Source organism: Mastomys coucha, unplaced genomic scaffold, assembly GCF_008632895.1.
Source record: "Mastomys coucha isolate ucsf_1 unplaced genomic scaffold, UCSF_Mcou_1 pScaffold8, whole genome shotgun sequence".
NCBI classification, from domain to species: Eukaryota; Metazoa; Chordata; class Mammalia; order Rodentia; family Muridae; genus Mastomys; species Mastomys coucha.
This window is the reverse complement of record NW_022196914.1, coordinates 11,651,420-11,667,086: the sequence shown is the minus strand read 5'-3', so window position 1 is coordinate 11,667,086 and position 15,667 is coordinate 11,651,420.

Below are 15,667 nucleotides of genomic sequence, written 5' to 3'. Positions count from 1 at the left end.
TTCAATTAAAAATTAAGACAGATTTATTAATGCATACAGTATAAAGTTTTTGGTTAAATTTGGAGTTGATTATTTCCCTGAAAGGATTAAAAGTATCTTTAGGTTGTTATTAATGCACACATGCTGAGAAGAGCTATTTGACTAGAATTTGATGAGTGCTGGGCATTTAATTTTGAACAAGTCAACTTAAATTCCACCACAATTAATCCTTTTAAATTTTCCCAAAGCATCTTTTATTCATGAAGTCATACATAGTATTAGTTCACAGTAATTAATAGAATATTTATAACAATCTGAAAAAAAGCACAAAAATATAAAGTACTTGCAAATCCTATGTTTCTACATGCAAAATAGCAACATGATTATCAGAACTGAGAATCAGGAAAACAAAAACTGCATTTGATATTTTATAGAAATGTCAGCTGTTACAATACTCCCTGAAATAACTCAGAAATTGCTCTTTATTGATTAGTGGGAGTTCTAATCTACTAATGAAGCTCAGCTTATTCAATATGTATTTTCTTGGCAACCAAAACTTGAGTTTCTTACCAAAAATTATCTTGCAGATAATGTCTCCCCATTGCTAACATTTGCAGAAGGACTGTTAGTTTTATTTATTTATTTATTTATTTACTTACTTACTTAATGAAACTAAAGAGTGCATGCAGGGCTATGTGCATGCTATGTAAGTGGTCTACCACTGACCTTACTGCCTTGCCTTCAGTGATTACTTCAGTGAGGCATTTCATTCATTGTGTTATAAAACCACTTTATGATAATAAAATCTCCAAGGGTTGTTACTTTCCCTGTTCAGTCATTGAAGATAATTAATATTTTTAGCTAGAAGGAACTCAGTCATAAAACAATGGATAAAAGCTGATTATTTGTGTTTGCTATTACAGAAGTAATATGTATATTTGGGGAAGAGATATAGAAAGCATACAAAATCTACCATAACTTTGTGCCCAGGAATAACCAAGGTTATCATATATTTAGTACATTTTTATTTGTGCTAGCAATAGAGATAACAGTAAACATTACACTATAAAACAAATCTTGTATAAGTGATGCTTATAATAAAACTTGATGCAAATGAGATTGATAGATTCTTGTATTTTTCACTAAATAATAATAAAAGAGTGTAATAAAAAAGATAAAAGAAAATAGAAATGAAGAGAAGAAAGAAAAGAAAGAAGAAATAATGAAAGAATTAAAGAAGCATGAAAGCAAATTAGGGTTTGGGGAAGTAGGAAAAGGATAGAGAAAAAAGAAAGAAGGAGTAGCTGGAGGGGGTAAGGGAGAAGCAATTCCTGTTTGCACACAAGGAGACAGTGTAAAGTCTGTGAATCTCTATTGCAGTGTCATTCATTCTGAGAAGTAACTTTGAATATTGGATTCATACCTTCATCTAAATCAGTTCTGTGTAAAAGTGCAGACACACTGCCCTCAACTTCTTATGTGTCATTTAGGAAAACGAAAAAGTTCCTGGGACTGGTAATATTATTCAATGAATTAAGTTACTTGCTTCCAAGCCTGACACATACTGTGTTAATACCAAAAATACAAGAAATCTACAATATGGTAAAGAAGATACATTATAGCAAATATCCTTACACACACACACACACACACACACACACACACAGGCACACACATCAAAGTGTTCACAAGCATCCCATAATCCTGCATTATTAAAAGTATCTTCTATTGGATGAACTGTACCAATAACATTCAACAGTTTGTGAATAGAACTTGCAATTCATTTAATTCAATTATTTCAGTATTTTTTGGCACATAGATATTTCTAAATCATTCTTCAGAAAAAAGCTAACATTCTCCTCTTGAGTTTTTCAAAATTCATTGTTTATATAGAAAAAGAAATAGGTAAAATAGGAGGCAGGATGAGAATGAGAGGGATTTACTAAATACATGTGTGTGGACGTAATAAAAACACTGATCACACTTTTAAAACACACCATTATTTTATATTATAAATGCATCATACATAAACTATGGATGAAATAAATATGAGGATGTTGTGTCTTGAATGCCTTTTCCAAAAATTCATGTTTTTTTCCTCAGTGTGAGCAATTTAGAATAGACAGTTTATCAAACTGTTGTACTTAACAGCAAGATTTTTCTAAGATAATGCATTTTAGAAATGGCTTTGCAATCTGAATCCAAATCCGGACAAATGACTGTTCAGATGACAGTTCAGGAGGAAAAGATACAAAAAACAGAAAATTCTGGGTTGCTAAGTGTGGCTATACACTGACTGAGATTCTGTAGGGAGAGTTCACCAACAAGACAGAATTCCCTGGAGCCTACAGAGATGCCTCAAGCAACTAAGATCACCTGTCACTATTTCAGAATCCTAGTGAATGGTTTGCAGTTCGATTGTCAGTCTTTGTTATTTGTTTGTTTGTTGTTGTTTTGGTTTTATTTACTTATATTGGCTAAATTCATGGTAGTTTCCTTATTTTTCAGATTAAATTTTTTATTGGATATTTTCTTTATTTATATTTCAAATGTTATCCTCTTTCCTGGTTTCCCTCCTCCTGGAAACATCCTATCACATCCTCCCTCTCCCTGCTTCTATGAGGGTGTTTGTCCACTCACCCACCCACTCCCACCTACCTACCCTCAACTCCCCTAAACTCAGCATCTACGGAGTTTTCATAGGACCAAGGACCTCTCCTTCCATTAGTGCATGACAAGGCCATCCTCTGCTACATAAGCAGCTGGAGGCATGTGTTATTCCTTTGTTGATGGCTTAGTCCCTGGGGGCTCAGGGGTCTGGTTGGTTGATATTGTTGTTCTTTCTATGGGGTTGGAAACCCCTTCAACTCCTACAGTTCCTTCGCTAACTCATTCTATTAGGAACCCCACACTCAGTCCAATGGTTGCCTCCTAACATCCACCTCTGTATTTGTAAAGCTTTGGCAAGGCCTCTCAAGGGACAGCTGTATCATATTCCTTTTGGCATGCACTTCTTGGTATCCACAATAGTGTCTGGGTTTGGTAACTGTATATGGGATGAATCCCCAGGTGGGACAGTCTCTGGGTGGCCTTTCCATTAGTACACTTTATCACTTTATCGCCATATTTACTCTGGTGAGTATTTTGTTCTCCTTCTTAGAAGGACCGAAGCACCCACACTTTGGTTTTCCTTCTTATTGAGCTTCATGTGCTCTGTGAAATGAATCCTGGTTATTTGGAGCTTTCGGGCTAATATCCACTTACCAGTGAATTGGTTTTCTTTTGCAATTGGGTTACCTCACTCAGGATAATATTCTCCAGATCCATCAGTTTCCCTAAGAATTTCATATATTCATTGTGCTTAATAGCTGAGTAGTACTTCATTGTATAAACGTACCACATTTTCTGTATCCATTCCTCTGTTGAAGGACATCTGGGTTCTTTACAGCTTCTGGCTATTATAAATAAGGCTGCTATGAACATAATGGAGCATGTGTCCTTATTACAAGTTGGACCATCTTCTGTGTATATTGCCTAGGAGTGGTATAGCTGGTTCTTCAGGTAGTACTATGTCAAATTTCCTGAGGAACCATCAAACTCTTTTCCAGAGTGGTTGTACCAGCTTGCTATCCCACCAACAATAAAGGAGTGTTCCTCTTTCTCCACATCCTCACCAACACCTACTATCACCTGAGTTTTTGATCATAGCCATTCTGACTGGTGTGAGGTGGAATCTCAGGGTTCTTTTGATTTTCATTTCCCTGATGACTAAGGATGTTGAACATTTCTTTAGTTGTTTCTCTGCCATTTGGTATTCCTCAGTTGAGAATTCTTTGTTTAGCTCTGTACCCCATTTTTTAATAGGTTTATTTGGTTCTCTGGGGTCTAACTTCTTGAGTTCTTTGTATATATTGGATATTAACCCTCTATCGGATATAGGATTGGTAAAGATCTTTTCCCAATCTGTTGGTTGCCTATCATTTGGTCCTATTGACAGTATTCTTTGCCTTACAGAAGCTTTGCAATTTTATGAGGTCCCATTTGTCAATTCTTAATCTTAGAGCACAATCCATTGTTGTTCTGTTCATGAAATGTTCCCCTGTGCTCATGTGCTCCATGCTCTTCCTCACTTTCTTTTCTATTAGTTTAGTGTATCTGGTTTTATGTGGAGATCTTTGATCCACTTGAACTTGAGCTTTGTACAAGGAAATAGGAATGGATTCATTTGCATTCTTCTATATGCTAACTGCCAGTTGAATCAGCACCATTTCTTGAAAATGCTTCTTCTTTTTTAACCACTGGATTGTTTTAGCTCCTTTGTCAAAGATCAAGTGACCATAGGTGGATGGGTTCATTTCTGGGTCTTCAATTCTATTCTATTGATCCACCTGCCTATCACTGTACCAATACCATGCATTTTTTTCACAATTACTCTGTAGTATAGCTTAAGGTGAGGGGTGATGATTCTACCAGAAGTTCTTTTATTGTTGAGAATAGTTTTGGCTATCCTGTGTTCTTTGTTATTCCACATGAATTTGCAAATTGCTCTTTCTACATCCGTGAAGAATTGAGTTGGAATTTTGATGGGCATTGCACTGAATCTGTAGATTGTTTTCAATAAGCTGGCCATCTTTACTATATTAATCCTGCCAATACTTGAGCATGGGAGATCGGTCCATCTTCTGAGATCTTTGATTTCTTTCTTCAGAAACTTGAAGTTTTTGTCATACAGATCTTTCTTTGCTTAGTTAGAGTCACACCAAGTTATTTTATATTATTTGGGACTATTGTGATGGGTGTCATTTCCCTAATTTCTTTCTCAGCCTGTTGATCCTTTGTATAGAGGAAGGCTACTGAATTGCTTGAGTTAAGTTTATATCCAGCTACTTCGCTGAAGTAGTTTTTCTGGTTTAGGAGTTCTCTGGTGGAATTTATGGGGTCACCTAAGAACACTATCATATCATCTAAAATAGTGATAATTTGACTTCTTCCTTTTCAATTTGTATCCCTTTGATCTACTTTTGTGGTCTAATTGTTCTGACTAGGACTTTAAGTACAATATTGAATAGGTAGGGAGAGAGTGGGCAGCCTTATCTAGTCCATGATTTTAGTGGGATTGCTCCATGTTTCTTTCCATTTAGTTTCGTGTTAGCTACTGGTTTGCTATATATTGCTTTTACTATGTTTAAGTATGGGCCTTGAATTCCTGATCTTTCCAAGACTTTTATCATGAAGCAATATTTGGATTTTGTCAAATGCTTTCTCAGCATCTAATGAGATGGTCATATGTTTCTTTTTTCTTTGAGTTTGTTTATATAGTGGATTATGTTGATGGACTTCTGTGTATTGAACCATCCCTGCATCCCCGGGATGAAGCCTATTTGATCATGATGGATGATCATTTTGATGTGTTCTTGGATTTGGTTTGCAATAATTTTATTGAGTATTTTTGCAGCGAAATTCATAAGGGAAATTTGTTTGAAGTTTTTTTCTTTGTTTGGTCTTTGTGTGATTTAGGTACCAAAGTAATTGTGGCTTCATAGAATGCATTGGGTAGAGTACATTCTGTTTTGTGGAGTAGTTTGAGGAGTATTGGTATTAGGCCTTCTTTGAAGGTGTGATAAAACTCTGCACTAAAACTCTGGCAAGCTGCTAGTGTAGGCTCTCTTCAATTTCTTTTTGGAGGCACTTAGAACTATGAGTTTTCCTCTTACCACTGCTTTCATTGTATCCCATATGTTTTGTTATAATGTGTCTTCATTCTCATTAAATTCTAAAAAAGCCTTTAATTTCTTTCTTTATTTCTTCCTTGACCAAGTTATTATTGAGTAGAGCCTTGTTCAGTTACCATGTGCATGTGTGTTTTCCATTTTTTTTGTTGGAATTTAAGACCAGCCTCAGCCCATGGTGATCTGATGGGGTGGATGCAATTATTTCCATCTTGTTGTATCTGTTGAGGCTTGTTTTGTGGCCAATTGTATGGTCAGTTTTAGAGAAGGTACCATGAGGTACAGAGAAGAAAGTATATTCTTTTTCTTTAGGATGAAATGTTCTATAGATTTCTGTTAGTTGCATTTGGTTCATAACTTCTGTGAGTTTCACTATGTCTCTGTTTAGGTTCTGTTTCCATGATTTGTTCATTGCTGAGAGTGGGGTGTTGAAGTCTCCTACTATTATTGTGTGTTGTGCAATGTGTGCTTTGAGCTTTAGTAAAGTTTCTGTTACGAATGTGGATGCCCTTGCATTTGGAACATAGATGTTCAGAATTGAGAGTTCATCTTGGTAGATTTTTCCTTTGACCAGTATGAGGTGTTCTTTCTTATACTTTTTGATAACTTTTGATTGAAAACTTTTGATCAATTTTATATGATATTACAATGGCTATTCCAGCTTGTTTCTTGGGACCATTTGCTTGGAGAATTGTATTCCGGCCTTTTACTATGAGGTAGTGTCCATCTTTGTCACTGAGGTGCATTTCCTCTTTGCAGCAAAATGCTGGGTGGTGTTTACATGTCCAGTGTGTTAGTCCCTGTCTTTTTAATTGGGGAATTGAGTCTGCTGATGTCTGAGAAGTTGAGGAATAGTGATTTTTACTCCCTGTTATTTTTGTTGTTACAGGTGGCATTTTGTTTTGTCTGCCTATCTTATTTTGGATTTGTTGAAAGATTATTTGTTTGCTTTTTCTAGGGTGTAATTTCCCTCCTTGTGTTGGTGTTTTCCATCTATTATCCTCTGTAGAGCTGGATTTATGGAAAGATATTGTGCAAATTTGGACTTGTCGTAGAATATCTTGTTTTTTCCATCTATGATAATTGAGATTTTTGCTGTGTATAGTAGTCTGCACTGCTATTTATGTTCCCTTAGGGTCTTTTTGACATCTGTCCAGGATCTTCAGGCTTTCACACTCTCTGGTGAGAAGTCTGGTGTAATTCTGATAGATCAGCCTTTATATGTTACTTGACCTTTTTCCCTTACTACTTTCAATATTTTTTCTTTATTTAATGTATTTGGTGTTTTGATTATTATGTGATGGGAGGAATTTCTTTCCTGGTCCAGTCTCTCTGGAGTTCTGCAGGCTTCTCATATGTTCATGGGAATCTCATTCTTTAGGTTAGGGAAGTTTTCTTCTATAATTTTGTTGAAGATATTTACTAGGCCTTTAAGTTGGGAATCTTTGTACTCTTCTATACCTCTTATCCTTAGGTTTGGTATTCTCATTGTGTCCTTGATTTCCTGGATGTTTTGGGTTATGATCTTTTTGCTTTTTGCATTTTCTTTGACTCTTGTGTCAATGTTTACTATGGTATCTTCTGTCCCTGAGATTCTCTCTTCTAACTCTTGTATTCTGTTGGTGATGCTTGCATCTATGACACCTGATCGCTTTCCTAGGTTGTCTAACTTCAGAGTTGTCTCCCTTTGTGATTTCTTTACTGTTTCTATTTCCACTTTTAGATCTTGGGTGGTTTTGTTCATTTCCTTCACCTGTTTGATTGTGTTTTCCTGTAATTCTTTAAGGGGCTTTTGTGTTTCCTCTTTAAGGGCTTATACCTATTTATGTATGCTTTCCTATTAAGGGAGTTATTTATGTTCTTCCTAAGGTCCTCCATCATCATCATGAGAAGTGACTTTAGATTGAAATCTTGCTTTTCGGGTGTGATGGTGCATCCAGGACTTGCTATGGTGGGAGAATTGGGTTATGATGATGGCAAATAATCTTGGTTTCCGTTGCTTCTGTTCTTATGCTTATCTCCTGCCATCTGACTATCTCTAGTGCTCCCTGCCCTTCCTGCACCTGACTAGGGCCTGTCCTTCCTGTAATCCTGGTTGGGTCAGAACTCCTCAGAGTCCAGCTGTCTCTTTGATCCTGTGATTCTGGGTGTGTCAGAGTTCCTGGGTGTTAAGCTTCCTCTGAGACCCTGAAATCCTGGTGTGACTAAGCTCCTGGGATCCTGGGATCCTGGGATCTAGGGATTCTAAGATCATTGTCTTGCTAGAGCTTCTGGAAGTGGACCCTCCTCTAGGGGCTGTGGTACTGGCCACTGAGTTTGCACCCAAGGTAGACTGGAGCAGACTGGAAGGAACCAGAGCCACTGGTCAGGCAGGGTTCCTGCGTCCCTTGATCGTGCTATACCTAGTTACTCCCACTGGTGTGGGAAAAGATGTTGTGTTCTACTCACCCCTTGTCCTAGGATCCTGGGCATGCTAGAGCACCTGAAAGTGCAGCCTCCTGAGAGTCTGGGGGATTGAAAACCTACCTTCATGTCCAAGGTAGACTGTGCAGACCTGAAGCAGAGATTAAAATTTAATTATGTTACTTCTCTCTTGTTGTCACTCCTTCTGAATCCTCTCATATGCCCTTTTCCACTCTCTTTCACATTCATGACCTCTTTTTTTCACTAATTGTAACCGCACACATTGACATATATGCATGCAAATATATGTTTATATGTTCCCAAATATAAACAGTTCAGTTCTTACTGAATCTGTTCTTAGGGGTGTTTGGCACTGGATAGTCAATTTTTACACTATTCCATTGGAAGACCAATCCAAATCCTACCCCACTCCCATTTCCTACTCTTTAAAGTTACTTCTTGTTGTTTTTGTAGTGTTGAGTCCCAGAGACTCTTCTCTGTCCAATTTGGCATATCAGTTATGTTGATGAAACTTCATGTGTGTATTTTTTCTTATAATTAGGAGGGACCGCCTCAGAGTAAAAACTCTGATACTCTAGCACTTGCATTCTTCCCATGCCTATTCTGCAATGTTCCTTGATCCTGAGATGCAGGAGTGTTTTGTAGATGCATCAGGGACTAGATTCTCAACTCTACAACCATGCACTTTGATTAGTGATAACGTTCTGAAGTGGTCTCTGTCTATTGCAAAAACTAACTGGAACTTTAGCTCCAGGGAATCTAACTGGTTTTTGGGGGAGTGGGGTATGAGAAGATCATGAGTAAGTTATACACACACACATACACACACACAAACACACACATGAGAGAGAGAGAGAGAGACAGAGACAGAGAGAGAGACAGAGAGGCAAAGAGACACAGACTGAGGGAAAGCTAACCATCTATAGCACGTAGAATCTGTAGAAACTTCAGCCATTTTTTTTTCATTACCTATCTCTCTCTAGATATCCACCTCATTTCAAGTTCAGCCCCAACAATTTCCTCCCAGATGTTTTTAACTCTCTTAATACAGAGAAACATGCCTTTATATTTTAACCACCAAAGTATTCAGTGTCTGGTTTTTTTTTTTTGCAGTATCTTAATAACTTAGGACACTGAATATGAGTCTCAGACTCCATTACTTCTTTTGCAAATTATTTGTATGAAAGAACTGTTTCTTTTTCAGACTTGCCTTTTGAGGTTTCTAATGCTTAACAGGAAAAAGTTATGTTGATTCTTTGTTTATAATGATCTAGGCATACAGAAATATCCAAAGCACCATCTCTGATATTTTTAAGTTATTACTAATTTTTATTAATTTTTTGAGAGTTTTGTACAATGTGTTTTAATCATACACTTTTCCTCTCCAAAGCTTATCCTTCCTTACTCATTCAATAAAATACATAAAAGCTATTTGTGCCATCCAAATATTCTGGAGTGCGTGTTTTATCCATTATAATGTGGTCAGTTTAATCTCTTAGCAATAACTGTCTATGCCATTCTAGGTCATGGTCACAACTTTGTGATTCCTATGGTCCAAAACTAAAGCTCTCTCCAAGAGACTAACAGCCCCCACACTGATCTGAGACTGAGCAAGGATTCCTTTGTCCTCTTTCACACACTCCATTTCAGTCTCTCTAAACTAAACTTAGACTTGCTACTGTGTGTCAGCATGAAATCTCTACCTACTCCAATGCTTTTTTCCTCAGGAAAGGATCTCTTGGAGGAGACCTAAGGACCTTTAAATCATCCTCTTCAAAATGTTTCAGCTTTTAATTCACCCCAGCACCATTGCTGCATGATTCCCTCTGTACCACAGAATAACTATCTACCAGGAACAAACTTTTACCTCACTTAACTATGACCCAAAAACACTCCCTATTAAGAACCATAGAGTCACTACACTTGGCTGAAACCCAAATTGTGGCAACACCAACCAAAGAAAGGAATACCCACTCATCCAATATGAGGCCAAATACCTACAGAAATAAACATCTCAAACATTGTCACTCCAGATTTAATATCACAATGGAAAAAATAAAATATAAACAAAAACCATTAATTTATATGAATCACAAGACAGAACCGTCAAAATAACAACTCTGAATGTGTCTAAAGACCTTAGGGAGAATGTAAATAAAGTCCATGATGAAGACAATAAAACTACAAGCTGATGAATGAAATAATAAAAGAAAACCAAAGACAAAATAGAATTCACTAAATAAAGAGAAAAATTAAAGAAAATCCAAATGGCAGTGAAACTTGCAGTGAAAATCCAAGAAGTCAAACAAAGGGGTTTTGATAAGGCTTATCAAAACATTAGAAAATATAGGGAGGCATTGTCTGTTCATTGTCCATTTTACTGAACTAATGTACAGCCTGGTGTGGAACTAAATGGAAGAGATGGAACTTACATTTACCTCCAATCATTTTTGTACAACTTAGTTTATTAAACTTTGGTAATGTAAATTATGCATATATATTATGTACTTAAATCAATGAATTAAGATGAAAGGGGAAAGTGCACATTTGTATTATAATACAGCTTTCAATTTAGGTTTGCATAAATCCTTGAAAACTTACTAAACTCTTTGTCAGATTTTCCTCTACATAAACCAAACTTGATATTATGGATATGTATAATATGAATCAAATAATATGGATCAAATAATATGGATCTGTGCTAACCTTGAGGAAACACAACTAGGCATATTTTTCCTCAGTGGTCTCTTCTTAACCACCATCATTACTTGATTTGTGTAAGTTGAACTCTACTTGTCCTGATCAGTTTTATTGTCATCTTCTTATCTTAACACAAGTTAACATCATCTGAGAAGAGGGAATCACAATTTAAGCAAATTCGTTTTTTAAAAAATGGCTCTAAATGATTGACCCGTAGTCAAGCCTGTGTATTATTTTCTTGATTAATGATTATTGTGAAAAGGCTGCAGCCTTTGTGGTTGTGTCAGCTCTTGAGCAGATGATCCTGATTTTTTTTTTAAGTAGGCTGAGCAATCCCTGATGAGAAGACCAATAAAGACCATTTCTCCATGGCTTCTTGAGATCCTGCTCAGATTTCTCTGCATGATCAAGAGAGACTTGACAAATCAATTCTTTCTTCCCCAAGATTCGTTGGCCATGTTGTTTTACTGTCAAAGTCATTCCAGATTTTGAACTAACACTCCATGATTCTGGTCACCAGGGATATAAGAATCATTTCTGTGATTGAGATAAGACGAGAATTACTAAAGTGAACTCTTTGCTTTGCTAGAATAATCAAAGTAGGTTAGCCTTAAAGAGTGGCTGAATTAGGATATTTGCATTAATGACTTAATTACATTTAAATAAGTATTTTAATGCAAGAGACAACATGGAAGTTTCATATTTAAAATATGATAAAAATTAAAAGTAGCAGAAAATATAAGTATAAGAGGTGAGAATAAGTTCAACTTCCACTAATATAAAAATATGTGTAACTGCATAAGAAAATAAAACAGAAGCAAATGACTAACAACAACAAAAAAGAAAATATAGGGAGGGACTTTAGGTCTTGAATGCAAAATAAAATAAGTAGATTTCTAAGTCAAAGGAAGTTTTAAATATAAGATAATTCATGCACAAAACATGCAACAAGTCATAGAAACAATGGAACAAAAACTAAAATTATAGGTGTAGAAGAATGAAAATAAACCCATGTCAAAGACAGAGTATCTACTTTTACAAAAGCACAGCCCCTGGGCTAAAAAGTTCAGGGTAGAGGGTGGAACAAGGTTGCAATTCTCTGTGACATTTTAAGAGAAATTGTGGGAGAACTTGGAGGACAAATTTGCTTTGGCAGGTGAAATATTCAACATGGGGACCCAATGGAAGAGTCAGGGAAAGGACTGAAGGAGCTAAAGGGGTTTGCAACCATATAGGAAGAGCAGTATCAACCAACCAGACCCCGCTCCCTGAGCTCCCAGGGACTAAACCACGAACCAAGGAGTACACATGGAGGAACCTATGGCTCCAGTAGCATATGTAGCAGAGGATTGCCTTGTCAGGCATCAATGGGAAGAGAGGCTCTTGGTCCTGTGGTGACTTAATATCCCAACATAGAGTGAAACTAGGGAGGTGAGGCAGGATGGGTGGGTTAGGGAGTACCCTCATAGAAGCACAGGGAGGGATAGGATAGGGAGTTTGGGGAGGGGAACTGGGAAGGAGGACAACATTTGAAATGTAAATAAATGAAATAACCAATAATAAATAAATAAATACTCAACTCAAGTATTTGTCCTGGATTTGAAACTTTTTTTTTTCAAAAAATTGACCACATGATTTGATGCAAAGCATTAGATAAAAAAATAGAAAAATAAAAATAAGTAAAAAAAAATACCTTGGAATAATACCCTGAATCTTATCAGATATCATTGGAAAAGATAGATATTAACAATAGAAACAGAAAAAAAATACAAGTTCACTTAAACTGAACTAGTAAATGAAAGTTTGATCAATACATAAATCAAAAAGACAACTGTCAAACAATGAGGTTGAAATAAAATGAAAGCATAGCATACACAAATCTACAACATGCATTGAAAGCAATCCTAGGAGGCAAGTACCTAGAACTAATAAATTATATTGAAAAAATCGTAGAAAGCTCATATTAGTAACTTAATGATACATTTAAATGCTCCAGAAAACAGAAAGAAATTATAAGCCCCAAAATTTATAAAAATAAATGTCAAAATCAGGACAGAAATCAATACAATACAAAAATATAAATATTTATTTATTTATAATTATGTATACTATTTTAGATCATGATACATCTTAATCCATAGGCAGCAGAAAGAGACTGTGTTTCACACTGTGTATAGCTTGAGCAATAGGAGAAACCCAAGCCTGCCCCAACAGTGGCACACTGCCTCTAACAAGACCACAACTTTTCCAAAACTAGTGCCTATTGGGCCATCCACAGTGCCACTTGTTATGGACCAAGAATTCACAATTATGAGTCTATGAGGGTCATGTCTATTTAAATCACCATATTCTACTTTCTGTACTCCCATAGGCTTGTGTCCATGACACAATGCAAAATTCATTTAGCCAAACTTTAAAAATCACTATATTCTGTTAAAGTCTTAACAACACTTACAAGTATAAAGTTCAGAGTCTCTTCTGAGATTCATGCAATCTCTTAACTGTAATCCCCTATAAAATAAGAATCAAAACTCAGATCACATACTTCCAACTTATAATGGCACAGGGTAAACATAACTGTTTCAAAACCTAAGAGAAGATACTGAAGGAAAGCTGGACTAAAACAAGACTTAAAACCAGTGCTCAAATTCCAAACTCTGTATCTCCATTGCTAATGTCAAAATTCCCTTCATATCTCTAAATCCTTTCAGCTTTGTTAACGGAAACAGACTTCTTTCTCTTGGGCTAGTTCCATGCCCAGTTATCATCTTTCTTCAACATCTATCCTACTGCTTTAGTCTCTCCAACATCTTGGAGTCTCCAAGGCAATCCAATCCTCTCAGTTTGATAAAATGTTCTCTCTGGGATTTTTTACAAGGACAAATTTGCTGCACACCTGTCCTAAGCAACTTTCCTTAATCATGTATGGAAATTCCATGTCTCTAAACTAGAACTATGACCTCAATTTGGACAAGTTTTATTGCTTGATAGACCTAGAATATGGTCCACTTGTTTAATAACATTTTCAGCGGCTTTTGTTTTTGATAGTTTTCTTCAGTGACTAAACTTGGTGGTTCTGGAAATTTCTCTGTAGATCAGGCTGGCCTTTAACTCAGAGATCTAGATGCCTCTGTCTCTTGAGTGTTGGAATTAAAATATTGTACACCATACCTGAACATATACTTTTCTTAATTGTTTTTTACAAGATGGAAGCTTCCGTGGATGGGATCCTGTCCCAATGATACCAGGCACTTAATTCTATTTGATATATGTAATATGTTCATTTTCTTGAACATATTGATTTAGCTCCTGGTGCCTCTTTAAACTTTGAAACACACATTTTGTATTTCTCCTTTCTCAACATGTTATATTTCATCAAAATCTTCTTCATAAGATTGAACTGCAAATAATGGATACTAGGCTGTTTTACATTTTCCTTGCCAATGCAATTCATCTAAATCACTTCACCTTAGCCTCCAACAGACTTTTTGGACATGGGCAAAAAGTAGCCACATCTTCATAAAAGTATCAAAAGAATGATATTTAGGCAACATACTAAAAGTCCTCTCTTTTGAAACATCTTGAGCCAGGCCCACCAATTCTAATTACTCTCAGTACCACTCTTTTTAACGCTTCTTCTAATATGCCCCATAAAGTCCCACTTATAGCATTTCACAATTTTCTTAAACTTGGCTCAAAATTTACATTCCTCAAAAAATAGAAAAGAAAAGAAAAGACAAGACAAGAAAAGAAAAAAAGCTATCACAGCAATATCAGAGTCACTGGTTCCAAAGTTAGTTTTAGTTAGAGTTTTCTAGCTATGAAGAGATACCATGATCAAGGTGACTTTTTACAAAGGAAAAAATTTAGTTGGGACTGGCTTACTGTTTCCACATGGCAGGAAGCATGGCAGCGCTCAGGCAGACATAGTGCTACAGAAGAAACTGAAATTTCTGTATTTTTATCCACAAGTAGAAGAAGAAGACTGTGTGTCACTCTGGTCCTAGGGTGAGCATAAAAGAACTCCAAGCCCTCCCTCACAGTGATAAACTTACTTAAGAGTTGGGTCTATGAAAATATCAACCAGATTATGAAATTGTTAGCCAAATTAAAGGAAAAACCAAAAGGGTCATTTCAAATCACTAAAATCAGAGATGACGGGGGGATACTGTGAAATGCAGACAATCTTAATGATATATTTTAAGACAAAGATAGTATTTTCTATAGTGAAATATATAGATGTATATATATATATATGTATACACATACATATATATACAGCTGTAGAATCTAAAAGAATTGTTTTTTGATAAATATAACACAACTACAATAAAAAATTTAAAAGGGCACTCAACACCATGTATAATGTAAGAAATATACTTACGGTTGTTTTGATTTGCATTTCCCTGATGACTAAGGATGTTGAACATTTCTTTAGGGGCTTCTCAGCCATTCGGTGTTCATCAATTGAGAATTCTTTGTTTAGATCTGTACCCCATTTTTTAATAGGGTTATTTGGTTCTCTGGAGTCTAACTTCTTGAGTTCTTTGTATACATTGGATATTAGCCCTCTATCAGATATAAGGATGGTAAATATCTTTTCCCAATTTGTTGGTTTCCATTTTCTCCTATTGACAGTGTCTTTTGCCTTACAGAAGCTTTGAAACTTTATGAGGTCCCATTTGTCAATTCTTGATCTTAGAGCAGAAGCTATTGGCGTTCTCTTCAGGAAATTATCCCCTGTGCCTATTTGCTCGAGGTTCTTCCCCACTTTCTCTTCTATTAGTTTCAATGCATCTGCTTTAATGTGGAGGTCCCTGATCCACTTGGACTTG